The sequence below is a fragment of the Ursus americanus genome, chromosome 35 (assembly GCF_024610735.1).
Source record: "Ursus americanus isolate L20-20 chromosome 35, mUrsAme1.1.p, whole genome shotgun sequence".
NCBI classification, from domain to species: domain Eukaryota; kingdom Metazoa; phylum Chordata; class Mammalia; order Carnivora; family Ursidae; genus Ursus; species Ursus americanus.
In genome coordinates this window covers 1205074-1231358 of record NC_142161.1, presented here as the reverse complement: position 1 = coordinate 1231358, position 26285 = coordinate 1205074, and positions in this window count along the sequence as shown.

The window sequence follows — 26285 nt, the reverse complement described above, 5'->3', positions numbered from 1 at the left end:
ATGTGTGTTCTAATTACTTTTTTCATAGTGATTTGAAAGACATATTTTTATTTTAATCTATTATGCGTGTATTTAGTTCACATTATATTATTTTGTCTGGTTATCAGTGATAAAAAAAAATTATTAACCTGCCAAGCATAGCACCTAATATTTAGTAAGCCAATCCTCATAAACTTTTCCCATTGACTACCGTTCTTTTCCCATGTTTAAAAAAGAAAAGTGAAATGTCAGTATCTTGTAATTACTTTTATGGAATCGTCTTTTTTCAGGCTGGGAAATTTTCTTTGAAAACTGCCTTAATTTATAGGACAGATCTTTATTTAATTGGCTTCAATCCCTCGGTAGGAGCAACTTATTCCTTCATCAAGTCATGATTTTTATGCCTTTATGCGAATGCATTCCTTAGCAAGAGGATGTAAGAAATCTGAGAATACTCTTCTGTTGTCTTCAAACAGAGAGAATTCTTAGATTTGAGGAAAATCTCTGGATGCTAATCCAAATCTTTTATATGAGAAATACGAAATCAGTGTGATTATCTTTTTCCTTTTGCCTGAACCTATTTTATATTCCTCACTGGATGCCTGTAGTCTTTTAAATTTATTTTTAAACGTAAAACAAAGATCCAGCATATGTGTAAATATATTCTTAAGTGAATTTTGACTTACATATAGTAAGTCTTTTCAATTCAAAGATCCACGTCTTTCCAAGTTAGGAGAGTATACTGTAATTATTTATTTAATTTTGACATCTCCATCAGTTATTATTTTTCAATCTGGAACTTTAAAACCATATATAATTTTAAATATATACATATGTATCATAACATTTATGTTTTGGGTCTATCCTCCATGTCACATCTTTTCTTTTTGGCTTAGGAGAATTTTTCTGCAGTTTTTCATCTTCTTCACTGGTTTAATTTTTCAGCATTATCATGACTATTGGTCATTGCTCTCATTGTTTTAATTAATAATTTTGTTTCAGTTTCATGCACTGTGCAGTTTTTCTTATCCCATACTCTCACCCACCCTTTTTTACTGAAGTATAATCAACATAGAATTTTCTGTTCCTTTCAGGTATACATCATGGTGATCCAATATTTTTATATATTACAAAATGATCCCTACCATAAGTCTAGTTACCATCTGTCACCATACAAAGTTATTACAATATTATTAACTATATATCCAATGTTGTATATTACGTTTCCATGACTTGTTTTGTAACTGGAAGTTTGTGCCTCTGAATTCCACTCACCTATTTGCCCACCCTCCAAACCACTACCCTCTCTGGTAACCAACAGTTTGTTTCCTGTATTTATGAGTCTGTTTCTGTTTTGTTTTGTTTATTCATTTGTTATGGTTTGTAGATTTCACATAGAAGCGAGATCATACGGTATTTCTCTTTCTCTGTATGACTAATTTCACTTAGCATAATTAAGAACATAAATTTTTAAAAAAATTTTCTAAATGCTTATTCTGTTTCTTGAGTAAGGCTATTTTGTAGGGAAAAAAATTGCTATGATTTTTCCAAAAGGTTCCCATTCCAGTGGGAAACTGAGAATGCAGAAAGATAAAATGGGTGTTCACACACTCACAGACCTCAAAGGCTCAGAGGGAAACTGTATTATTAAGGCTGACAATGGTCTCAATAAATGTGCTATTAACCAATCTTTCCTTGGGATGATATTTTCCATCACTTTTCTCTGTCATTTGATATTATACATCCTCTGGTTTCAGATAGATGTAGATATAGAGATAGAGATAGAAGACAGATAGATACATATAGACAATAGATGCACTTAATAAATATGAATGATTATAATGATGATGACGTACAGCAGAAATCATGATTTTAGAACACTATTAAATAACATTCAAAAAACTTACAAATAGTACATGATACTGACATTGCTATTGTTACATATGTTTACTTTACTTGAAGGGACAACAGGTTGTTTTTTTTTTTTCAAATATCCAGTAAAAGAAAATAATTGAGCTCATTTGATAGCTGCTATAAAACACAAAATAATGAAAAAACACAATCTATAATAGTGAGTCTGAACTTTCAGGAGATAGGAATTATTTGAGCCATTCACAATATAATATACAGTGTGCATTTATAAAATTAATTTATAAAAGTGATTTCAAAATGTGTTCCTAGATCATAAGTGTCCCTTCAATTAATCAGAATACTCATAATAAAAAGTCTTTGGCAGCCAAACTTGTACTAATTCTTTCTGAATGGAGATTTAATTGTTTGTAAAAGCAGCAGTTAGCTAACCATTGCCTAACTGAATAAATGCCATCAACACAAGCCTTCCATGTAATTTGCATTGCATTAACAGTCCTTATTTTTTTTATCATAAACAACTCTTTACTAAAATTCATTGTGAACATAACATTAGCATTACTCTGGTTGTTACAGGTATAAACTATATTTTCTCAGGAGTAGGTGGAAGTTTGTAGGTGGACCAAGGGCAAGAGTGAACAAGAAGTGAGTCTTCCAGCATTTCTGGGTTTCATTTAAAGCAGCTGGTGATATTAGAATTCCATCTGCAATGTTATTTGTTTGATACTACTGGTTTGTCCAACCTTCTAGTTGGAGAAAATCACACACATTTTCCCAGAATTACGACGATCTACGAGAGTTCTAGTATAGAAACAGACATGTCCTTGTCAAGTTATGTCTTCTGTCTCTTATAAATACTGCCTAAATCTTAGTAAATAAAAGTCTAAATTTAGAAATCCTAACTTTATTTATGTATTTATTTTACTTACAGCGTTATGCTCTAAATCTATCTTAATGGCTTATGGCTCATGCTTTATAAGTATCCGACGTCACTTCATTTGTGAAACCTGGCATTGGGTTTAAAACGTAGAAATCTTGTGAAGCTCAAACAAGTGCCCCTATAATGAGACTACAACCACACTCTGGTCTGTTCCTGCTATTCACTTTATGATATATCTCACTATAGTGGTTAATTAATGTTTTCTTAACTTCAGTGGTATACTGTACAGTTGATGTTAATCCCCCTCAACTTACTTTTGGCCATCAAATAGCATATAGGTAAGTAGTTAAAAATATTTTTGAAATTGGGCTTAAATAAGATAGTTCAATATAAAAGCTGAGTAAGACACTATTACTGAAATTGAAATAGTTTTTAGCCCTAGTCTTAGTTGATTGGATGACAGCTTAAACTGAGAGACAAGAAATAACCACAGCATAATGTTTATGTGAGTAAAGGGGGAGAACCTTTAGAGCTACCGAAAACCTAGAAAATCTCTTAGAACTCTCCTGCTTCAGAGGGCAGCTCCAGCACTGAGTTATTTCTTTTAGGAGGTTCTTTTAGCAAGCATTAGTCTATCTGCAGATAAAGAGAGACAATCCTCCAGACTTCAAGATTTTCTTGCATTAGGTACGTTTGTGGAATGGTAAATAGCATTAGGTAAACCTAGAACTGTATTAGTAGCACTGATGAAATCTGTGTTGGTGAGGCAGTAAACTCATTAAAGCTGTAACTTACAGGTGTAAAGCCTCCTCTGAGGAACAACTGAGCATTTACATTGAGAAGAGACAACTCATACTGGAGGTTAACAGGAGAGGAAACTGGATCCCAAAACACTATTGTCCCATTTACACCTTTCTAGGGATGTCAGCAATATCCCAGTAATGAGAGCTTGGTAGTTAACTCTAGAATAACTGATACAGACTTTCATATGAGGCGCTCGATATTTCCACCCCATTCTTTTTGTTTTATTTTCAAATTTCATGCTTAATACAACCTTTTTTAAGTACTCTTAGTTTAAATTGGATTCTGCTACCTAGATGCTCAAACTCACCTCTTGGGGGGGAAATTCTTGTTCTAAATGAAATTAGTGATGACTAGAGATCCTGTCTCACCAATCCAACACAGATTTTGGCATAAACCTTTGTCTGGGGGCTTAGTGGCACAAAGGCTGTTCTTACTGAATGATGAAGAGTTTAAGAGTGTCTGTAGAATATCCGCTGGGAATTGTTCCAAGACCTAGATCCAGAATACTATATACCAAAATAAATTGAGTATTATTAGATTACTAAATGACCTCATTTTTTTCTATCTTCATTTCTCAATGGAATTTAATGAAATCATTGTAAGCAACCAAAACAAAGCAGGGAAGAGGCCAGGAACCACACGTATCTATCCATTTCTTGATCTTGTTTTCTTTTATTTTTTTTTCTGAATCCCTTTGCTTTAATTATCCAAGTTCTATGATTCATCATTGCCAAATTTCTGTCAATATCAAATACAAAATTTACTTTTGCTTGCATACACTGACAACTCTGACAGTAAAATAGCGTCCTTTTGTCCCTTCTGCCACCACAAAATCATTACACAAATCGTTCTTGATTTTTTCCCTCCTCATCACTTTGACTTTTCAGACCCCCATTACTGAGTTTACCACTCTTACACATCTGAAAGCAATAGAGACCCTGAAGACATAGGGATGCAGTTTTGCCAAAATAATTCAGAATGGTCAATGATCTTCATTTTGCTCAATAGGTAAAAACTATAAATAATCTGAAAAGCATGAGGTAGAATAAATTAATACTCTCCTATAAAAGATATACTTGCATATTCTAGTACCTGTCTCTCAAAAATTTACTGTGCAACATTTAGCTAACCTAAAAGCCTCTGTATATTTTCTTTAAGATTTTATTTATTTGAGAGAGAGAGAGACAGAGCACGAGCAGGGTGAGGGGCAGGAGAGAAACCGGCTCTCCACTGAGCAGGAAGCCCAATGCAGGGTCTGATCCCGAGACTCTGGGATCATGACCTGAGCTGAAGGCAGATGCTTAACTGACTGAGCCACCCAGGTGCCCAAGCCTCTGTATATTTTTAATGCACCATTAACAAAACGGGAGCAGTAATAAGTAATAAGAGTTCCTAGAGAGCAACTAATGAAAATTTCTCCAAAGGAATACCTGCATTTTGTAAACAAAAAGACCAACCTAAAAAAACAGATGGGCTATTTAGATAATAGTGCAATTATCTGAGTTATCTTTGGTCAGAGTATAACTCTTTTAAAGTAAAAAGTATTTTGCTTGAAAATATACACCTGCTTTTATGTAAGACATATTTTTATGCCATATATTTTAATCATGTTAGTAAAAATAATTGCATTCAACCAAAATGGATGTTCTCAATTCATTTGTGAAAAATGTAAGGAACACATTCTTATACCCATTATCAATAATGGAATCTACATTACAGAATCTTTTAGAAATCGGTCATCAACAAATTAGTGGGTATATCATGGTTATATAACATTCTCCATAGTGACACAATTGCTATTTTCTATGCAAGTCTAGATAGAAAACATTAATTCTACAACAAAGTTCACTTAACAAGAAAACTTTTAATAAGAATCTAACGTTATGAGAAAAAAATAAAAGCAAATAAAACGAAAACACCTGAAACTACACAGAAGCCCTCCACTATGTTACCATGACACCAATTACAGAAATTCAGAATAGTTTAAATCCCGCCTCTGGCAATGTTATATATAACATGTGTAAAATGTATTCTCATGCCTTTAAGTGAAAATTTGCTTCTCTTCAGCTCTTCTCATGGACTGACAATACAAGAGCAAGAAAAAAAAAGGTACGATTCGGACAATAAACAATATAGATTCTTTGGTATTTCCATCCCTACATTTCACACTCCTAGGCTCCTTTCTAACCTTGGGTTTCCAAAGAGAACAGAATTTTCCCAAAGCAATACTGGTAGTTGAAGACAATATTAAACAAATAAAGAAGTTCATTTGAATTAGGAAGAAGCTATTTCCAGTTGGCAGGCAGTTCACTCCGCTCTATAGCTGTATTTGCACCCAGTATAGCCATCAACTATCACACTTCTGTTCTCTAAAGATACAGCACAGAGAGCTCTCTGTTTCTGAGCAGAGACTTTCCAGAAAGCTGACAGAGGTCTCTCAGAGCTTTTTCAATAGGGGTTGAGTAAGGAAATACAGGTAACAGACCAGGGCAAGGAGCAGCAACAGAGACTATGTGCTCCTAGCACAGAGCTGGGCTTATAGTAGATATTCCGAAAAATGCCAAATTAGGTCATAAAAACCATTCCTGTATCTTAGATATTCTATAATCAGAGTCACTGGTTTAAGAGTTTTTCATCTCTCTTTGTCTTTAACAATCCTCAAGACTTTGAGAATGAATTGACAGAGACACACCTACATCTATATCATACAAATCTACACTTGAGTTCCTTAACGTTTGGGGAATGGTAATAATATTACTTATAACTACCAGTTTCAATTTATAGTGTAACTAATATTGCAAAGTGCTTTCATACCAGTAAGATGCACAATCATAAATACTCTTTTTTTGAATTTTGAACTTGTGTTTTGAAAATCATGTTGGCAGTTTCCTTTCCCGCATATTCCACAACCTACTCCAAATTTTTCAGGGAAGTCCCTGGAACACAACAAAGGCACAAAATATTACTCTCCTAGAACAGAGTCCCACTACAAGGGTTCAAACTTTTAGTGAAAGAAGTGAAAATGAAACTCCTTGCAATTTCTCTAATCTAACCTATCAGCTGTGGCAAACGAAGGGAAAAGAAAGTCTGCAAGTACATAACCCTCTGCTTGAAATCTGTCTTGGGTTTGAAGAGCCTAAAGAAATAAAAAGGATGTAACGTGTACTGAGTATCTGCTATGGACAGAGCGCACTTCATAGCTTATATATTATAAAGTTAGCCACTGCACTAATCCTGTCAGGTAGGTGGTATTAACCCCATTGTACCCGCGATGAGACTGTCGCTCAAATAGGTTAGATTAACCTGACCAGGATCACAGCATCAGTAAAAAGGAGGGCTGACTCAGTGGCAGCTCTTGCCAGTGAAGTACCCTGGCTCAGAAGCAAGCAGCAGCTGCTTGAGCTTATTCTGGCTTCTAGAAGTTATGGAAAGAGAAGCCTAGGTTCCTCTTCAGAACTCTAAGTAAAACTTTGACGATTTTTCTTTTCTTATCTAATGCAAGACTATCAACTAAGAAGAGAGAACAAAGTGAGAATTTTTCTTGAAAGAGAGAAGCCAGAGGGGTGCCTGGGTGGCTCAGTCAGTTGGGCAGCTTTTGATTTTGGCTCAAGTCATGATCTCGGGATTAGGGGATACAGCCCACATCTGGCTCTATGCTCAATGGGGAGTCTGCTTCTCTCCCTCTCCTTCTGCCCCTCCCCCTCACTCCTATAAATATGCTGTCTCTCCCTCTTAAATTAAGAAATCTTAAAAAAAAAAAGAAAGAGAAAGAGAGAGAGAGAGAGAGAAGTCAGAGAAAGAGGGAAAAAAGGGCATTCCTAATCCTCAGGACATCTGCCCTAGGAAATATTGAGGGAAAAAAAAAAAAGGATAGCATTGATGTAGGAAAGACGCTGGGGTTTGGAGCTGATGGCCAAGAAAGAATTCTTAAGACATCTGTGGGCAGGAAGAGCTGCACTGGGGTCAGGAGGAGTAGCCCATTATATACTTTCAGTTGGGAGGGGGTTAGGGATAGCTTGTCTCTAAGGAATTTTGGAAGCAAGATTTCCAGGACCTTGAGGGGGGCTAGCAATTCTTAGGAAAATGTCATTTATTACTGTCTAATAAAACCTTAGTCATGAGACCCTTCAGGTGTATATCAGTGGGTCATATGCCTGGGGGATGATTGCTAACATATACCTTGGGAGGTAGAGATAAAGCAAGGTTCCAAAGGAATTTTTATATGTTAAAGTAAACTTACAGGATCCTGGGGGTCAGGCTAAGATTGCCTTTTGCCCTTAGCAAAGTATTAACATCAAGGCAGCTGAGTTCCTGGAGGAATATCACTCTGCCTGTTTCAAGGACTTGTCAGAGGGCTGTACGTAGTAAGGGAATTCAGATTTTCTTTTGCCTTTGTTTCCCACATCAGCATGAAGATTCCTTTCGTTTCTGAAGGACTATATCAATCAAAGCAAAAATGTTCCCCAAGGCTCTAAGGCCTCAAAAAGAGAATTTAAGATGAGCCAGTTTCCTCGCTGTTCATATTTACCAACCGATTGATAATTTAGTGATTAAAATATCTGGAATACTAATATAGGAATTATTTAAGTGGCTTTAGAAATCAAATCTTTTAGGTTGAGCTATGCTGAAAATGCCATTTTTGTAGATCAAAAATGGTTGAATAATGTCAATTTAATATGGTTAAATTTAATATACTATTAAGTTGTTAATGCCAATTCAAACATAGAAGACCCAAACAATGAGTATTCAAACTTACTAATAACCCTGGATCATTTTAAAATACAGTTTTGGACCTCCCAAATATCTCTGATAAGCCAATTTACAGGTGGATCACTCCAAAAGGGCAGTAGCCCAGAGCTCTAAAATATTATTCAGGAAACAGTCCTTTGCCATGAGAGCAATTTGACACACTGCAAAGCAAAACACATGTGACCAAAGTTCTACTTCACCCATGCCATGGGCAGTTTTTCAGGCTAAGCTAGCTGATTTGTGCTTAACTGTCCTCACAGCTGTGGCAAAGATTTAGTTAGGACCTCAGTATAATTTATATTCAGCCAATAATTGTGTGAAAGAACAGATTTAATTTTTAAAGGGCAGGCCTTCGAGGTTTTAGCATAACTAAGCCTGAATTAACATGTGTGCAATAAGGGCTGAAGCAAGCTGCTCACTACACTGGCCAATTCCAGTATACAAGCAACCCCCTTAGGTTTTCTACCACATGCTTGATAGGCCTGTTCTCCATGGCAAAGACAGAATATATCCTGTAGGCTCCCTATGCAGCAAGAGGCTGAAAGAGCATTTAAACTTGATCCTTGCAGCCAAGGGGGAAATTCAAAGCTTTCCAATTTCAGGAGAAGAGTTGGGATGAAATTCAGCTGATATCGCTGTCATGCTTAGAAGAACGAAGAGGCAGACAAGCCCAAGAGGAGATAGTCATAACAAACAAGAACTCTGGATCTCTAAAGTGGAAATCTACTGCCAAGTCCTCATCGTCTAACAGTGTAGTGTTGTGTACTCCTGGGAAAACCCAGGTTCTCCACAGATGGGCACTTATAGAATGTTTTCCCTTCAGAATACACTGGCAATTTTTTTGCTTTCCTTCTTTCTCTAAAATTTAAAGAGCACACATAGTGTGCTAGACACTATCCTGGACATTATGTCCAAATTCCAGATATTAGAAAACTAAACAGAGAAGAAACCTAAGAAAATTAAGAAGAACTATGTCAACATGGGAATGCAAGAAAGATGTTGGGTGAACAATATGCCCAATATAGAAAAATTCCAACTAGGGTAACAGACCTCAAGTGTACAGAGTCCAGGCAATTAAGACATCATCCAAGTAAATTTTAAAAGGGTGCTTTTAAGAGTTTCGTTTCTTCTTAAAGAGATAGGCACTTTGATGTTTTCCTACATCTTACTTCCTCTACCTAAACTTTTAAATTCTTCCCCTTGATCTTATTTAAGGACAGAACCCTTGAAAATACTTCTCTTAAGGGATAGATATTCATCTTTCCCCCTGTAATTTCTTTATAATGGCTCTATATCTTTTACATATACCATTATAAATTAGGAACCTAAGCATAAGGGAGAATTGGTGAATAAAGTTAGTATGAAGAGACTTTAGGATTGTACCTTAGAGCTCCCCCAAATACATAACATTTCTCTTCTCCATTATGATTGAAATCATGTATATATTAATCTGGTTTCTTAGAGATAAATGTTTTCAAAGAAAGGGAGGGTATGTGGGTAAAACACAAGGGAAAGTATCCTGATGCCCTCTAGATTCAACCCTATCTATGACCTTTGAAAATTCTTTTACTAGATTTTCCACAAGAGACTAAACTGGAAACCAACTATGTTACAAAATTAAATTATGCATGATTTAAAAGAAATAAGCTTTTTCTTTTCTAAAATACAGTTAATAAAAATTGGTTTCCCTGTTTCCCTATATTCACTTCTTTATGCAGTGCACTTTTTGAGTGATATCTTAGACACTGTGGTGTACACATGAAATTTTTCCCAGTGTAGTTGCCAATCTTTTGCTAAAGCAGCCAAATCATCCTTTAGAAAGCAGGAAGAGATTGTATTTTTTTATTCTCAATAACCCCTCCTACTTGTACTCTTAACCTTGGCAATTCTTCCAGTAGTGAGCAGAGTACACTTTCCCACCTCACTGATGCAGCGTTGGCTATGTTATTTGCTTTGGTCAGCAGAATGATAGTAGACATGACACAGAGACTTCAAAGACACTTGTATCAGTGTCCTCTGTGTCTTTCAGCCATTGGCACGAAAACAGATGTCCCTATGCCACGCTTTAAGTCCCAGACAAATAAGAAACAGGTGGAGCAGAGCTAAAACAACATCTGTCTTGGAGCCAAGTCCAGATAAGCCCAGCCAAGATCAGCCAAACCCCAGCCAACCCGCTGACACATGAACAGAAATAATTGTTTATCATTATATGACAAGGAGATTCTGTGGTTGTTTGTTATGTAGTATCACTGCTACCATATCTAACAGATACAAAATTCAAGCTTTCCCTTTGTGAATCCTGTAAAGATTCTCTACTAGGTAAGAGATGGACACATGACCAAAGCTAAGTCAATCTGATTTTCTCTCCAAAGAATTTCAATCAGCCTCAGTGATGGAGATTGAAAAGAGTTGGAGCTGTTTCATCCTGTGAGTTCTGAAGAAACTATACCATAATTCTTAAAACCTAAATGCCTAAAACTGCTGTGGTTCTTGATTTTTCAAAACCTACTTCTTCAGGTTTTTCCTTTACTCTAGTTGTTCGTACCCATTCATTAAATTCATACATTTATACTTAAGTCAGCAGTTAATTCTCTGTTGCTGATAACTGAAAAACCTTAACTCTTACAAAGACTCAGTTTTCTAATATTCAAATAAATTCATTAAATAGTAATAAATCTAGCACTGTTTGTATTTTCCAGGACTGACAGGAATTCATGAGGAGGGAGCTGCCTAGTACAATGGAAATGTCTCCAAAAGTGTTAAAAAGAAAAGAAATGCCTCCATATCAGATAACTTACATATATTCTTGATTTGACATAGAGAATGAATAAGTCCTGGCATTGACTTTTTTGTCCTAGAACATGAGCAAAATTGTTTCTATCCAAGAAACATTTCATAGATGTTTTTCTCTTTATTTCATTATTATAGCTTTACCCTATGAAATAAAGGAATTCTCTGGAAATGGCAAATGGCATGCCAAATATAAATTCAGTCAAAATTATGAGAAATTTATTTCAAATAACTTACAAAAATGCTATTTATTTTAAATAGTGGAACGACTTCTGTTTCCAGCAATATGACGATCTAAGTAATTTAAAAATCCACCTGATCCCAAATAGCTAGATGTGGGAAAGCAAGACCTCAGCAGGTACAAGAAACAGTAAGAACAGGAACACACAGATATGGCAAAAGCTGAATGCATGTGGCAAAAGCCAACCATTCCCTCATCATTCTGTACTGAAAACAGTACACGCTGAAAACAGCAATGATGGTGGATAAGATAGTCAGGCCTACTGAGGACAGCTCTCCCAACTCCCGCAGCCCCCTAGTTAATGCCACACTAGGACCCATACTGATAGTCACGTACATAGTTCCTTGCTGCCCCTCAAGTGATTGCTTTCTTGAGTTGTTTTGTCCTTGTTTCACATACTTTACATTCTAGGATAATAAACCCGAGAGTTCACCTAGACTTGGGGCTTTAGCTCCACGCCTGCACTTCTTGGCAGTGCCTGGTGGTGCAGCCCCTTCGGGCCTCTTTGTTGCAACTTACTGGACTCAGAGTAGTCATTTTGTCTCTCAACGAATGTTCTACGTGACAGCTAGAAATGTAGGATAGAATTTTAAAGCATTTTAAAACATACTTTTAACTACGTGGCCAATATTCAAATTATATTTATGAGAAATTTAGAGGAATATAAGTTGGAAAAGGAACTAAAAGTAAAAAAGGAGATACATGAGCTGATACTTTGACTGGGGTGTGGTGGGGAACAGTTCATTCCTTTCCTTAACAAACAATGGATCTTGGATTTTAATGCTCAGGTGAGGATAACACAGTCTGTGTCTGAGAGGGATAAGGAATTATCACCAATACTCCCTCCTAAAGCTGAGTGGGCCCTCAATTAAAGACTGGAGATACACACACACACACACACACACACACACACACACACACACACACATATAGGTAATGAGAGACAACAAGTAAACTCTGGGTGGACTATCCAATCTATGGACTTTGGATGAATAAAGAGCCCTCTCTAAGAATTCAAAACAGGCCTAAGCCTACCATGGATCTGAAGTTGTAAATCAAACTATCAAACTGTGTGGTCCCACAAATCTTAAGTTACAAAATTAATATAAAAGCACCAGTTTGATTAACATACCTTTGGCACAAGGTAAAATCTAATGCAAACACCTGCAAACTGATAATATTAACAGTAAATAGCAGAGATTAAATTATAGAAGAGATTAAAAAAGTAAAGGAAACTAAGACAGTTAGCCAATGCATATGCACATTTAATAAAAAGGGTTACACTTCTAGAAAAACACGTTTCTTACAGACATGGCTCAGTAGAAGATTTATAACCACTAAAATAATCCAGTTAGTCTACACCAGTGTTCCTAATTCCTAGTACTACTGATATAATTGTTACCAGAAGCTGCCCTGTACGTTGCAGGATATTTAGCAGCATAGTTGGTCTCTAAACACTAGATGCCTGTAGCACCCTCAGAGTTATGACAATTATGTCTCCAGACATCACCTTAATGTCCCCTTGGGGAAAAATGGCTCCCCAATTAAGAATCACTGAAACCCCAATTAAGAATTACTAGTCTACACTGATCTAAACACATACACACACACACACACACACTCTCTCTCTCTCTCAAAATGTTACTGCCTAAGACAATTTATACATGCTTTCTAAAACCACAAATTAACAATAATCTCTCTCTTAAAAAGTTTGTCCCTGAGACTCAATAAGAGAGAATTCACTTTATACAACGGGCATTACGTTAGTATGAAAATCACATAAGGGAAAGATGAGAAAGAATATAGATAGATATTATTTCTTAAGAAAAATGAAGTGATTCTAAGATTAGAAAACTTATTATTTCTTTTTCTTCCTGTGTGAAGAGTTTTACTTTATTACTGAAGTGTTTCTTTTTTTATTACGTTCAGTTAGTTTTTGGTGTAGTGTTCAATGATTCATTAGTTACGTATAACACCCAGTGCACATCACAACACGTGCCCTCCTTAATACCCATCACTCTGTTACCCCCCCACCCTTCCCCTCTGAAACCCTCAGTTTGTCTTCTGGGGTCCATAGTCTCTCATGGTTCGTCTCCCTCTCTGATTTCTCCCCCTTCAGATTTCCCTCCCTTCCTCTGTGCTATTGCTTATGTTCCACATATGAGTGAAACCATATGATAATTGTCTTTCTTTGCTTGACTTACTTCACGTAGCATAATCCCCTCCAGTTCCATCCATGTCGATGCAATACCCACCATTTGTATCGACCTGGAAAACTTATTATTTCAATGTACGAAAAAGTACATCACAACTGAATTAAGAGTATCTAGGAATTCAAAGATATTATAAAAAGTATGATTTTAACTTACCATACAGATACAAATACTGATACAGAAAACAATACAGATGCATCTCACAGACATAATATTGAGTAAGAGAAGTCATAAATCAATATATTTATGATTCATGGTATCATAAATTTATGATATGATATGGTTTCATATCATTTATATGCATTCCAAAAACAACCAAAACTACCATACAATGCTAGAAGTGAGAATATCAGTTATTCTAGGCAGATATGGATAGTGGGTAGTGAAAGAGAAAGGGTATGAGGGGAACTATTGGAGCCCAGATAGTGTTATGCTTCTTGATTTGGGGGCTGATTACATAGGTGTTTTAGCTCTGTGAAAGTTATAGGCTGTATACCTATGGTAAACATGCTTTTTTTGTATGTAACTTACAGTACAATAAAATTGATCAAAAAAATTAACATTTAACCCAAGTTTCTAAAATTGGGAATGAATTGGAATTACTCAATCTAATAAGAGGTACCTAATAACTAACCTGCAAGTCACATCAAAATCTGAAACACTTTTAGGGTGACCAAATTGATCAAAATATTGCTGTTTATAGTTGTAGTCCTTTCGTTATCATTGTTATATAGTGTTCTATTGTGTAATTACAACACCACATACTTACCAGTTTTGTTAAATGAATACTTACATACTTTACAGATTTTTTATCATTATTAATGATGACACAAACACTACAGGGCATATTTTAAGGGAGTCATGTGTATGCATTTCTTCAGAGTGTATACATAGGAGGAATAGCTGAACCATAATGTGTGGAAACACTGAATTTTATTAGATACAGCCAGTTTTTTAAATTAATACACTAATTTACATTTTCACTAGCCCACTATGAGAGTTCTGGGTGCCCCAGTTCTTCTCCAGTACTTGATAGTTTTTTAACAATTTTCCCCATTGTGATAAGTGGGAGTTTTATTTTGCATTCCCTGGGTAAATACTGAAGTTGCAAATCTAATCTGTATCTGGACATTCTCTTTTATATAATATCTCTTCAAACTTTTCCCCCCATTTGTCAAGTGGGGCTTTTGTCTTTTTCCTATTGTAGTTTTAAAAAAATACATTCTGAACAGATATGTCAAATATCCTATTCCTAATAATTTCTCCCATTTTGTGGGTGCTTTTTAAATCTCCTCATGAGTTTTTAGTCAATAGCAGTTCTTAATTGTAACATTTTACAATTTATCAATTTTTTAATAGTTAATGTTTTTGTATTTTTCTGAAGAAACTTTTGCTTACAGTAAGACCACAAAAGAGTTCTATATTTTTCTCCAAAAGCTTTATTGTTTTGCTGATTGCATATATATCAGCAATATATCGGTAATTAATATTTATGTTGGTGTGAAGTAAAGATATACCGAGATGTATTTTTTCCTATATAGGTACCAATTGACACAGCATCACTTATTAAAAAGACTATCATATATAATCAATAAACCTGAAAATTAATTTTGTCACAAATCAGGTGATTGTACAAGTACAGGTCTGATTCTAGGCACTCTTATTTTTCCTATCATTTTGCCTACAATATACTTTTAAAATGAGAGCTTTAAAATGTCTTCATATAAAAAAAATGTCTTTATACTTCCTTGTGTAAGTCCTACGGTTTTATTACTCCTTTTCAAGTCTCAATGGTTACTTTTCCTACTTGCATTTGTATGTAAATTTTAGTATCAGTTTATCAATTTCTTCTAATAAGGGATTGTATTAATCTACATGAATTTATGGTGTAATTAAAAATCTTTAAAATAATGACTCTTCCAATTACATGACCATGGTATATCCTTTATTTACTTAGGTCTTAAATTTTTCTAAATTAATGCTTCATAGTGTTCAAAGTACAATTCTTGCATATTTTTGTTATATTAATTTTTAGGTATCTGATGTTTTTGTCACAGTAATTGCTACAATTTTGAATTTTTATTTCCTATTTGTTGCTGTAATAGAGAAATAAATACAGTTCATTTTTTTACATTGACTTGTATTGAGCAAACCTGATAAATTCACTTATCATTTATAATAGTTTGATTATAGAATATTTAGGAATTTCTCTATACACAGTCATGTCATCTTCAAATTAGTCTACGTATCTATGAGAGGTGACTATCCTAAAAATTCCATCACATAATCTCTTTGTCACACTTTTGAATCAAGTTATTATGGTCTCAATTTTGTTCTAATTTCTGAGTTTGTACAGAATGGATGTTATATCTTTTCCTTAAATAAAAGTCATTTAGTTCTAAAAAGTGAGATTTTTTTAATAACAGATACTATTCTTTTATAGACATCAGACTGTACAGATGTGTTTTTATTTCTTCTAGAAATTTATAAGTAATGGTCAAATTTACTAGTGTACAGTTATTCATAATATTTTCTTATTGTTTTTCTGAAGTTAGTAAGAATTGGGGTTATTCCCTCTTTAATTCTTGATATTGGTAATTTATGTTTTACTCTTTTTAATTAGTCTTTATAAGCTTAGATCAATTTTATTAACCTTTTCAAAGACTAGCTTTCTTCTGTTTCTTTATTGCATATTTGTTTTTTCTCTTTTATTGTCCTCTGCTCTTATATTTATTTCCTTCCTTTTACTTTAATTTTGAAGTGCTAATGTTTTCCTAGCTGTTATGTAGTAAATTTACCCCGATCTGTTTTATCTACATTTCACAAGATTTAATATGCTGTATGATCATTCATATTCAGTTTGAAATAATTTATAATTTTGGCTTTGAGTACTTCTTTGACTCATGGATTACTTACAAATGTACTGTATTATTTCCAGAGAGTTTTTCTACTTATATTTTTGTTATTTGTTCTAGTTTAATAACATCATGGTCATAGAACACAATCTGTATTATCTCAATCTTTTCAGTTTTGTTGAAGTTTTGTTTGTGCTGGCAAATGGACAGTTTAGGTAAATGTATCATATAAGGTTGAAAAACTATTGTGAATTCTGCCATCATTAGTTGCAGTTACATATATAAATGTATACACACTCACACACACACACCAATTAGGACAAGTTGTTAACTATGTAGCTCAAATCTTGTATATGCTTAAATTTTTTGGTCTGCATATCAGTCTTTGACAGAGGACTGTTAACATCTTCCACTACAATAGTGGATTTGTTTCTTATTCTTTTTAGTTTTGTCGATTTCTGCTTTGTATATTTCGAAGCTGTGGTTTGGGTTGTATACAGATTAAAAATTGTGATATCTTATGTTGGATTAGCCTCTTCATTATTATGAAGTGTCTCTTTTTTAGGATTGATTTCTTTATTTTAGAGAGAGAGAGAGGGAGAAAGTATGCTCTTGAGTAGGGGGAGGGGCAGAGGGAGAACAAGAGAGAGAGAGAGAGAGAATACCAAACAGACTCCCTGCTGAGTACAGAGCCCTGATGTGGGGCTTGATCCCAAGATCATGAGATCACGACCTGAGCTGAAACCAGGAGTCTGATGCTCAACTGACTGAGCCACCCAGGAGTCCCATGAAGTGTCTCTTCTTATTTTGAATTCCTCCTGCTTTAAAGTTTACTCTAACATCAGTATAGCTAAATCGTCTAACTTTTGCTTAGGATTTCTATAATATATTTCTTTTCCACTAATTGATTTTTAACCTGTCTGTGTCCTTATATTTGAAATGTTTATCTTATAAGGAGAATATGTTTTTTGTAATCCAAACTGAAGAATCTTTAACTACAATATTCATTCATGTACATAAAATATAATTACAGTTTGGTTTAGCTCTACCCTATTACTGTTTTTTTCTATTTAGTCCATCTGCTTTCTGTTCTTTTTCTTTCTAAGTCTCTGGATAACATTAAAAATTTTATTAGTTCCTTTTTTTTTTCAAATAACATGTAGACTACATATTGTTTTACTATTTTTATTGTGGTTACACTAGATATTACAATACATCACTGAGTTATTACAATCTAACAAACTCTTTATTCTTACTCCTTTCCTGACACCAACTGGAAGCACAGAAACTTCAAAATACAGTTCTCTCTCTTGCCTTTTATTTCAAATATTTATTTACTTACTTACCTGAGAGAGAAAGAGAGCATGAGCAGGGCGAGGGGCAGAAGAAGAGAGAGAAGCAGACTCCCCGCTGAGCAGGGGGCCCCATGCACGGCTCCATCCCAGGACCCCAGGATCATGACCTGAGCCAAAGGCAGATGCTTAACTGACTGAAACACCCAGGCATCCCTCTCTTGCCATTTATATTACTATAGTCATACATTCTAGTTCTATGTATAATTTCACTCTATAAGATGTTATAATTATTGTTTTAGGTAATCTATAGTATTCTACACGTGCCTGTATATTTATCTTACTGGTATTCTTTATTACCTACAGCACTTCCACATTTCCACCTGGGATCATTTTCCCTTTCCTTTTAGTTTGTTTTTTAGTGGAAGTCCACTAGTGACAAATTGCTTCAGCTTTGTCTCAAAAATTATTTTTCCCTATTTTTTGAAGAACATATTTTGGATATAGAAAGCTTAGTTGACAGTTATTTTCTAGAAATATCATCAAATTTTTTTTGGTTGGTTTTGTTTTGTTTTGTTTTGGCTTTCATCTTTTCTTCTGAGAGGTCAACTATCATTCTGGTATTCCTTTGAAAGCAATGCATCCTTTTTATTTTTGAATGCTTCTCTTTTTTACCTTTGATTCTTAACAGTTTCAATATGATGAGCTTTGGTGTAATTTTTCTGTACTTGTCCTAAATGAGATTTGGTAAGTTTCTGAATGGCTAGATTTGTATTTTTGTTCAAATATTGAAAATTCTGATCTCTGAATTTTGCCTCTGACACATGTTCTCTCATCTCTGTTTCTGGGATTCCAATCATAATTATATTAAAGCTTTTTAGTATGCCCACGTGTCTCTTATGCTATTTTATTTTTTAATTTTACTTTTTTTCTCTCTGCATTTAGTATTTTCTATTCGCCTACTTTTGAATTAACTCATCCTGTATTCTGCTTTGTACAATCTGTTACTAACCTCATCTTTTGAGTTCTTTTGATTTCTGTGTAATAGTTTCCAGCTCTTGAATTTCCATTTGATTATTTTTTAATAGATTTCTATTTTTGTTGAAATTATATCTTTTCATTGATTTTTCTTCATATATTTCTTAATTTTTGATATTTCGGTCACAATTAAAGTTCTTGTCCACCAACTCCAAAATCTAGATTATATACAGGTATGCTTCTAGTGTGTGTTCCCTTTTTATTATCAATATGTTTTCTTTCCTCTTTGAATGCCTAGTAAATATTTTATTATTTTCCAGAAATGATCCATAAAAGAACTGTAAGGGCAACAGATGTTATTATCTTCCATCAGAAAAAGTTCCTTCTGGGGCGCCTGGGTGGCTCAGTCTTTTAAGCATCTGCCTTTGGCTCAGTCATGATCCCAAGGTCCTGGGATCGAGCCCCATGTCGGGCTCCGTGCTCCACGGGGAACCTGCTTCTCCCTCTCCCTCTCTCTCTGCCTGCTGCTCCCCCTGCTTGTGTTCCCTCTCTCGCTGTGTCTCTCTCTGTCCAATAAATAAATAAAATCTTAAAAAAAAAAAAAAGAAAAGAAAAAAGTTCCTTCTGTTTATGTAAGGTGGGGTCAAAAATGGATTATAGCAATATAATAAAAAAATTGAGCTGGCACAGGGCATGGTTGAAGATTTAATGATACTGAGTCTACCTCTGATTCACCTCATTCTTCTGGTGTTACCTTCCCATGTTTTGACCAAGAGATTGTTGGGCATTTGTTTCTTTCATCCTAGAAAAAAATGCAGATGCTTGAGTTCTGTCTCTCACAGTTTCCAAAATGCATGTTTCCCACAAAGTTTCAAAATCCAGAAGATGTTATGAGCACAAGCCCAGCAATGTACTCAAGGCCACCCACTTTCCTAGCAGGTCATGTTCTTCCATAGCTAATGCAAAAGATTTCACTCCACCTTTTGGCTTGATTCCTCTTCCCTGTGCATTCTCCAAATCCAGAAAACATACATTTGTTAAACTTTGTTGTGTATCTAAGGTCCCTTAAATTTCCCAATCGTTGTTTCAGCCCCATTTGAGGCCTAAAAGCTTTCCTGATTTTTCCTCCCTCCAGCAGAGGCTCTTTGACCAGTCTAAGTACAACCCTCATCATACTTCCAAAATTCCCAAATTAACCCAGAAAACAATGGCTAGTGATCATCATTTCATTCTGGAAAGGTGTTCCACTCTCTATAATTTCATTTTATCTTCATTGCTTTCAAAGCCCTGTAATGCCTTAAAAATAGGATTCTTTCAATTTCTCCAGTTTTTTTTCTAGTTGCACAGAAGAGATCACTGGCCTGCCATCATTATCTTCTACATTCTTGCCAGAAGTGGAAGTCCTGGGAGACTTCTCAAGTACTAAAAGCAGCATTACTAGTAAGTATGCTGTAATAATAACTACTCTTGAAAACAAAGATATATAATCATTCTAAATGTTATAAGCATTCCCTTTAAAATCAAAAATAAGAAGGAAAAGAAACCCATTATAGTATCATCTATTCAACATTAAAGAAGTCCTGGCAAACTTGTAAGAAAGAAAAATAAATTTCAAGTAAAAGGACTGTAAATGAACCAAAGCACTGCCATTATTTACAGAAAAGAAAGAAGAAAGGAAGAAAGAAAGAAAGAAAGAAAGAAAGAAAGAAAGACCTACATAAAAAAAAAATGCAAGATGATATAAAGGTAAAATATTAGAGCTAATGAGAAGGCTCTTCATTTTTCCTATAAATCATCAGCTCATAAAAATTTCGTATATTAAATTCTTATAAACTAGTAACAAGCAACAGGAAAATATAATTTTAAAAGAGATGCTATTTGACATTGAATTTTGGTCATTATAGACTAGATATTACTGGAATAGATCTCTTACCAAAATTATAAAAGCTATATAATATGTAAGATATAACTTTTCAAAAGCATTTAAGAGTCCCTATAAGCAGGAATCAGAGGATCTATAATCATTGACAGAAGATAGGCATGTCAGGAGGTCAACATTTATCCTGGATTTTTTCCTGAGGATATATTCCAATTCACTCCGATGGTAGAAAACATCACCTTAACAAAAAGCAGTGATCTCTCTGGGATAAGGAACATGGGTTGAAGTTTGAGACAACAAAACTGACTACAACTTGAGGAGCAAATTCCCAGAGAAGGAACCACAGAAAAGTGAGCTCTAAGATACGACATCAAATTCTTCCAGGTTCACTGGTTGCCTTTCAAACTATACACACATATGCTGAGGGACATCACAAGAAACCCAACAAAAAAAGAGCAGGTCATAAAAAGAAAAAAAATCTACTATCTCCACATTTAGCATTTATTTATTTAAAAAAAAACTTATTTATTTCAGATGCCAGTCAATGAAAATGTTGTTAATGTTAAGATCTGACAAAGCTTCATGTTGAGTATACAGTATGTAATTACATTATTCTTTATACTTTTGTAATTGTTGGAAAATATTTATAACTTTTGGCTTCAGGAGTTCTGTTAAAGTTGTAAAGTCAACAATGCTCTTACCACCACAAGGACTCAAATGCCAAGCCTCCTGATGTTGGTCAATAGCATCTGTTCCTATATAAGTGAAAGGAAATTCCTGTCAATAAAGATTCTCAGTTTAAGTACTGTTAGGTCTTCCCGTGTATTGTAAAACCTACCCACAATTCATCATGTTGAAGGGTTTAACTTTCATGTAGTTCAAGGAAGGCACATCTGACGAAGATGAACAAAAACCCATTCAATAAAATCTGAAGACAATGACTGTGACTCAGAGAACTGCCAGTGCACAGATAGATTTTTTTTTTTGCATTTTCATTAGTATTTCCTAAAGTATTCACTTGATTATTAAAAAAAAAAAATGTAGTAAGCTCACATTTACCCAAAACAAGTGTATGGATTACAGGTTGACACCAATTAACTTTGAAGCAAGTCTGACATCTACATAATCTGTCCATGCAGAATAATGTCTAAACATCTGGTCCTAGGTAGAACGTAGCTAAAGATCATAAACTTTGTGTGAAAGACTATAAGAGGATCTTGGTGTATAGTAATTAAATATCACATGGTACTTTGAAATGGATGGAGAAATTAAAATATGTGGTCGTAAATGGCAACTGGAAAAGGAAGTAGTATCTGCACACTAATCAAATGCCTATGCGTATTCAAACTTGAATAAAGCAAATACTGATCACATTATTTTCAATAATATCTCTTAAAATTGAGGACTGATACATAACATGTGCCTATCTGTATGCACAGAAATAGAGTTGATGTTCAGTTCTGTACTAATGGAGCAATAATAAAGAAACACTTAAGCCATAGATAATTTAATTTCATTAATACACTAATGTATTTTGGATGTGCTTTTTTTTTCAGTCAATACACATTTTAATGATATTTTAGCAATCATATTCCATGACAACAAACACATCAATTAATCATGTTATTTTCCTACTGAAAAGCCTTCAATAATTCCATTTCAACTTCCTAGGAAATGAGTTTCAAAGTTTGTAGAACATCATTCAAGGCTGCTAGTGGTCCAGCCTTATCTAACTTTTAAATACAATCTCCCATTCTCCTCTGGATGTTGTTTTTGCTACAGCAATCAAACTGCTCAAATTGAAATTATTCCCAGGCTCCCTACACTCTCCTAACACTTCCCCTAACACCTGCCAATGCACTTAAAATGCTCTTTCCTCTCATCACTGCCTTTTAACTGTCTTCCGTGTCTCAGAATCTTCCATTCCACACTATTGTACGACACTACTGTCAGATTAGACTGACATTCAATCATGTGACTCTTAGTCAAAAATCTGAAAATGGGGGTGCCTCGGTGGCTCAGTCGTTAAGCATCTGCCTTCGGCCCAGGGCGTGATCCCAGGGTCCTGGGATCGAGCCCTGTATCAGGCTCCCACTCCCCCTGCTTGCGTTCCCTCTCTCGTTGGCTGTCTCTCTCTCTGTCAAATAAATAAATAAAATCTTAAAAAAAAAAAATCCGAAAATGGCCATCTCAAACTTAGAAAAAAAAATTTTTTTTTTTTTTAGATTCCACATAAAGTGAGATCATATGGTATTTATCTTCATCTTTTACGACAAATCCAATGATACCTGGTCCACAAAGTCTTTCTGTTCTGTAAATAGATTTGTTTTTCTACCTCAGGAATTCACACAATCCAAGTACAGTACCTAAAAAATGATAAATATTTAGTACATATTTATTAAATGGATTAATTTTAGGTAAAGCCCTACAGAAATGAATTTGTAGCCTTTTATCAGCTTTATCTTAAAATTAGAATTAAGTATAATTTCATTGTTCTCTTTCCACTCAATGGATGACAGAAAAACAAAATTTCTATTTATATTTATGTTACCTTAAAAAATTAAAAGTTAATTTTTATCCAATTACTGATTTCCTAACTTCTTCCATCACTATGAAAATTAATTTTTAATACATCATTAATCAATAATATATTAGTAAAAGAGCATGTATATTGTAATCTTTGGGACATAATTATAGAATATTAATTTTGTCTCTTGGAGAAAATCTTGTTGAATTTTGGGAATGTCTTGTGTTTTTGGTTGACCTTGACTTTTTAAAAATGCTTTGAAAAAGCCTATCTATCTGAATTGTTCCTATGGAAAAAGACAGAAAGTAATAAGCCAAAATATTTCAGTTTGATTTTAGAAAATCGATAAATCTTACAGGTCTCGTCATGTACATCTGGCAGCATTGTTGTTACATACACTGTACCCTTTTTGTTTAAATTTGCTTTTTGTTTAAGGAAAGGAAAAGAGAGAAACTCCATGCACCTTGTTGCTCTGTGAATTCTCCAGCTTGCAAGTGTCTGAGAACCTGCCAGAACCTTTGATTTGTTTTGTAATCTTTAAGCTCTTTAAAAGGACCTTGACATTCTGCTTACCTTCTTCATTTTAGTTACCTATTAAACATCAGACTTTAATGATTTTCTAACTATAACTGCAAAATTACTTTGCTCATTTTTCTGATGTCACAGCCTTTATCACACAATTCTTCCCTTTCCTTATTTGCTCTAGGGTGACACTGAGGGCACGGACATCAAAATGCTTTTTTGTTTTCTATCTGATTCCTTGGACACACAGGGCTCCTTTCAGCATCCTTATGTGCCCTCAAATTCACAAAGCTGCCCCCTGACTGTAAGTCAGCACCCCCCCAAAAAAGAAAAAAAAAAGGCATTTTGTGAGCTGATTTTCTCTCTTACACACAGTGCATACAAAGCACCTTATTATATCTTGCTGTGGCCTAGTAAACTGCAGAGACGTGTTGGCCACTGAGGAGCCTCTGCACTTTGCAGTCCTGAATTCTTCACCCTTTCACTTGCACTCCCTCTAAGGAAAATAATCTCTAGGATGAAGGAATCGGACAGGGCACCAGGCTGACTGTGGATCCCAGTGAGTATGACAGGTGAAGCCACGCGGGGCCCTCTCCTTTCCAGGCCAGGCCTGCAGGCGCTCCTGGCTGGCGGAGCTCACATCTACTCTCTTTGCCTCACGCATCGCGGGGAAGCAGGCCAGGCATGACCAGAAAACCCTCAGACTTCTTCTTTTGAACATGTCCCCATAAAAACTCCCTGACTCTCTTTCCCTTTTGCGATCAGTTTCTAGTAAACCAGAATCGAATGAGTTGATTTCAATAAACAGCAGAGAAACAGCCCCAAAGTGCAATAAAGTAGAAACTATGTGAGTGCCAGCCAGGGGGAGACCATGAAGGGAGAAGGAAAGGAAATGGATTACCCAAATTAAGGCAGCAGCCTCGCCAGAAAAAGAAAAGCAATAAAAAATTTAAAAATAAGCAATGCATATATTTATCAGGGCTCACTGCCCCGTGGAGGTCCGGCTCCTGCAGAGCCCACTTCTGGGCTTATTGTCGAAGAACCTGTAGTTTTAGCACAGGGTTGAGGGATCAAGGCCATATTGAGCCCCAGGGCCCTTCTGCTAAGAGCTGCTCCTGTTCCTGTTTTTGTAAAGCCTTCCCTGACGGTGAGGAGGTAATGCCTACAAACTCGCTTTTGGAAAAGGAACTCTCTTAACTGTGACTCCAAGTAAGTTTGAAGGGACTGGTAGAGCGAGGGGGTGCGGTGGGGGGTTCAAAACTCTTCTTTCTCTGGATTTAAATTACCTGTCCATCCCCCCCCCAAAAAAAAAAACCATCCCAGAGTAGCTTCTGCATCTCATGTTGTGTTGGGAGGATACGGTTCCCATCAGAGAGAGGAGCGCTCCATTGTACAAAGACTAAATTACCTTCAGCCAAAAGCATTCCTATCATCCATCTTCAAGGAGATTATTGGTACAGGGAGAAAAATTGAATACAGGATCCTGAGGGATTCAGCTAAAGCCAGGAAATGTTTGCCGAAAAAAGAGAGAGGAAATTGGCATATTGAGACGATGCAAATTCAGTAGACCAAATATAAATCTTCCTGACGTAGATACTAAAACCCTTAAATTTATCTGCAGCAATAACAGGACCCAGGGATTTCATTAACAAATGCAGGAAATTCTGCAGACAGATTTCTTTTCTTCTTTTACCTCTACTTTACCTCCCTTACAGAAGCTGTTCTCAATCCCCAGTCCAGTCAGTGAGGTCTCGGTGGGTGGAACTGTCTGGTTACCTCAGGGCATTTAACCCCACTTTTCCCTCCATTACCAGACTGACTGATGGAGCTGCCACTGCAGGAGAGGGGGGCACATTCATTTGTCCTCTGAGTCATGAGAATAGAGCAGTGCATTCTTTCCTTCAAATAGACGCCCACCCTCTTCCGTAATGGTAGTAACGTGTGTGTGAGTCGTCGGAAAAGTTCCAAATGCTATACATAAAAGGCACTGTGGTGGCTACTGGCCCTTCCTGCAAATCTGTGTTTCTGGTGGGCTGCCGACAGTGGTGCTGGGCACTAATGCTGGGAAGGCTGACTTGTAATAAAATCGGGGCAGGAGGGAAATGGGGAAAACCTGTAGAAGGGCCCCAGTCTGCTTTGGACATAAGCCGAATGTCCTGGTTGCTGAGTGTCATTTATTCGGACCTGCTTTCTGGGATCAGGAGAGGGTGCAGCGCTGGCAAAGATGTGTTGCCAGACCCAGCCTGCTGAAAGCTCTCGAAAAGACTGGTCCAGGGAGGTGTAAGTAATTAAGTGATACAGGGCGCACAGCACTGAAGGAGTTAATGCAGCCCTGGTCGCAGACAGCATGGAATGTTCTGGGGCAGGCCCTGCCTAAAGAGCACGCAGTGTGGTTAGCCATGAAGTTGTCAGGCACAGAAGGGACAAAACCAGCACATGCCTGCAACAACAGAAACAATGAATAATACATGATATTGTTCAATCCCATGCCTTCAGGAGTCTCGGGGGGCCTATCTCATTACAGCTTCGAGGGGATTCGTATGAACATCCCGGGAGACTCAAGGATGTCCCTTTTCAGAGTCGGGCAGTGGAGCCTGGAGACCAGACAGGAGGTCTTATCTTCTGTGGCTCGCTCTTTATATGTCGGGGCTACAGGGCAACAAAGCTGGAATCCAAAGACGCATGATTAAATTCTGTTTTCCTTCCA